Source organism: Alligator sinensis, unplaced genomic scaffold (genome assembly GCF_000455745.1).
Source record: "Alligator sinensis unplaced genomic scaffold, ASM45574v1 scaffold1575_1, whole genome shotgun sequence".
NCBI lineage: Eukaryota > Metazoa > Chordata > Crocodylia > Alligatoridae > Alligator > Alligator sinensis.
This window is the reverse complement of record NW_005843253.1, coordinates 212,777-216,332: the sequence shown is the minus strand read 5'-3', so window position 1 is coordinate 216,332 and position 3,556 is coordinate 212,777. Positions and strand designations below refer to the sequence as shown.

The window sequence follows — 3,556 nt, the reverse complement described above, 5'->3', positions numbered from 1 at the left end:
ATTCCTGTCCAGCATGTCTGAAGTTTGCTTGCGGTGAGGCATTTCTATTCAGAAATTATATACTTTTATTTTAATTATTTTGCCATTGAACAGTGCTTACCAAAGCAAGACCCTTATCTGAAGTGACAGAATCACGTGGGTGGAAATTATAATTCACATCTACTGACTTTGCTGATGCACAGGTGGGTTTTAAGAAAAGAAGCCCAGCTTTTTAACCCTCTGAATGCTGCAGAAACAACTTGGCGATTGGAGAGCGGCCGGGATTGTTCTGTTACGTAGGATCTAGTGACAGTTTCTTTGTAGGTGATTGGGCAACACCAAAAAAATAAATAAATATCAGATTGATGCTCTGATCTCAAGGCGAGTTTGCCAGGCTAGAAATTCAAAATAGCCTCTTTGTTATCTGTCAGCTGAAGAGATGTGAGCTGGGTTGGTCTCTTATTTATGGAACAGTGTAATGCCATTTTCATCAGCTCTGGTCTGAGTTGGAGGTCGTTTTTTTCAGGAAAATACAACTCAGTTGCCATCAACTCACGAGAAAACATGAGGAAATCCAAGATGGGGATATCTGAACAACTTGGTTTTATTTTTGGGTAGAAACAGACTCATTGTAGGGAAGTTGTCTGCAGCACAGCTGTGGAATTCTGGGGGGAAGTCCCTTCCCCACGCTGAGCCTCTGGAAAGAAGAACAATAGCCGGTATGAGCCTCACAGACAGTTTATGGGAAGAAACTTCTTGTTTGCAAGTGCGGTGACATAATGTGAGAACAGGATCTCAGCACATGCTGTCAGGGAAGCTGCTGCTTGTTTGCAAACTGGGCTTTTTCAAATCCTTACCTTCTGGTGAGCCTGCAGCCAACTTTCCCTGAAAGGTCTCCTCCATAAAGTGTAGCATCTTCTCCTTCTTCCACCTTTTCTTTGTGGTGCCAGAACAAAATAGGATTTTTCTTTTTATTACTCTTCAGGATTCATTTCTCCAGGGCAGGCTTGTCCCGGTGCTCTGAAACAGCTCTGGGCTTCGAGGTGAGGGCATTGGTGGCCACTGAGTACAAATAGGACTCGTGGGACCAGCACTTGAAGCCACATCGGATGCAGGGATGGATGGTTGCCGGCCCCTTGTTCAACGTCCAGGTGGAACCATGCGGGGCTGTAGCAGCCATTCACCTCCCGCACATCACGTGCCTTAAAGGTATGGATGGAAGATAGGGGAAGTCATCAGAGCCGTGTGGGGCACAAGGGTCCTGTCTTTTATACACCCCACAAAGACCATTTGCTACAGCCATGGTTTAAGGCAGAGGTTGGCAAGGTTTATGAGCCACGGATTGGAGCCACTCAGCCGGGGTTTGAGGCAGGATCACTGCTCTGACCTGATGGCCTTGCTCTGTTCCCCTCCTGGCACAGATGTGACCCAGCCCTGGTGTGGCCATAGGCACAGCCTCCCACCACTGGCCATAGCCCCCATACCGCTCAAATCTCTGTGCAGGACCATGGGATGCTGCCAAAATTCACAGGCCAGATCCAGTGCCCAGATCTGGCCTGCCAACCAACCTCTGACATACAGGATTGTATATGTATGTAAGACAAGATCTTTTATGTGTTATCATATATTCTCGCATACAAGACACACCTTTTCCCCCAAATTGGGGTGCGTGTGTTAAGTAAGGATCCTGATTTTCTGCCTGGGATAATGATCATCATGGTCCACTAGTTAAGGTAACCTTTCTGTGGGCAATGTTGCTGACTGCTAGCTGCTTCTGGTCTTTCTTCTCATATTTCAGAGCCCTGATGAGATGACTCTTTAGCTCTTGCCAAAGACACAAATAGCTCCACGCCTAGAGACCCTGCAGCAGCAGCAGCAGCAGCAGCAGCAGCTAGCATTTCCAGCTTTAGTTAAACAGGAAAGGGAGGGTGAATGCATTGAAGATTGGGCTCTCCCCCTGCCCTATGCAGTCATAACCCTGGAGACATTTTTTTCTTTATTCTGTGTTTCAAAAATAAAGTGTGTTACATTCTGGGGTATGCTGTATGTTGGAAGGTATGGTAATCCACGCTCCAGTGAGTCCTGCCCATGTCCTCATGCATTGCAGGTAGTGGTCACACTGGCTAAAGTTTCTTCTGACCATTATCTGAATCCAGACAGGCGGAGAGGTTGACATTTCCCTCATGCACGTTGTTCACATTGTTAATGGGGAGGTGACCCTGGAGAAGCCAACGAAAGTGAAGCCATTCTGTGCCGTGCTGGAGAACCCCAGTTTTCCTGCCTGGGCCTCATTTTCAGTCAGGATGGCTGAGTGGTCTAAGGTGCCAAACTCAAGACTGTGTCTTCCCTTCTTCTCTGTGTTCTGGTCTCTGTATTGCATCTCAAGTAGGGCCAAGGAGGTGATCCTCCCCCCCTACGTGACACTGGTCAGGCCACAGCTGGAGTACTGTGTCCAGTTCTGGGCACCCCACTTCAAGAGGGATGTGGACAACATGGAGAGGGTCCAGAGGAGGGCCACCCGCATGATCCGGGGAGCAGGGCAGACCCTACAATGAGAGGCTACGGGACCTGAACCTGTTCAGCCTTCACAAGAGAAAGCTGAGGGGGGACCTGGTGACCGTCTATAAACTCACTAGGGGGGACCAGAAGGGTTTGGGAGAGACCTTGTTTCCCCTAGCACCCCCCGGGATAACAAGGAATAACGGCCACAAGTTGTTGGAGAGTAGGTTTAGATTAGACATCCATAAGAACTACTTCACAGTCAGGGCGGCCAGGATCTGGAACCAACTTCCAAGGGAAGTGATGCTGGCTCCTACCCTGGGGGTCTTTAAGAAGCGGCTCAATGCCTACCTGGCTGGTCCCTGGAGCCCAGTTTCCCTCCTGCCCAGGCAGGGGGTCGGACTTGAAGATCTACAAGGTCCCTTCCGACACGACTTCTGTGATTCTATGATGCTGTGATTCAGATGTTTATTTAGGCATATTCCAGTCCATTCCAAAGTGCTGCTGTATCACGCTGCCAAGTATGCGCCCACAACCCTCCACATCTACCTGATCATCTATGATGATTCACTAGAAAAGGTAAAGGAGAATTCAAAGCACCACATGCCTGGGGGAAGCCGGAGACCAGGTCTGTCAGTGACTGTGGCACAGATAGGGATGGAGGTTTCAGAGTGAGAAAGGTGGAAAGACCTCACCCCCCAGCACAGGAAAGGGCAAAATGGTGACAGACATATTCAGAGGGGACCCTGCATGGCTGGGATGTGCACTCTGGGGTTGAGAAAAGGGCTACCATGTTGATCCACGCACTACACACGTTTCCTCCAAAGAATTGGCCTTCCAAAATTGGGCTCTGTGTCTTATTCAGGGCACGGCTTCCTTAAAGTCATTTCTTTTATTGGACCAACTGCATCACTGGAATAAAGTTCGACCAGCTTTCAAATGCACAACATTCTCCAGCAGGTCTGTCTTCATCAGAAAATGTTTCTGTGTGGAAAGCAGCAGCAGCCTTTTTACATAGGCAGTGCTGAGGGACACAAGATGCCATGACGTCATGGCTCAGTATCATCTACTTCATTCC

General features: G+C 48.8%; 1 pseudogene; it reads left to right on the top strand.

Annotated features, from left to right (window-relative positions):
- The window catches only part of LOC102385738, an 11,545-nt pseudogene that overhangs the window by 4,361 nt on the left and 3,628 nt on the right, over nucleotides 1-3,556 (top strand).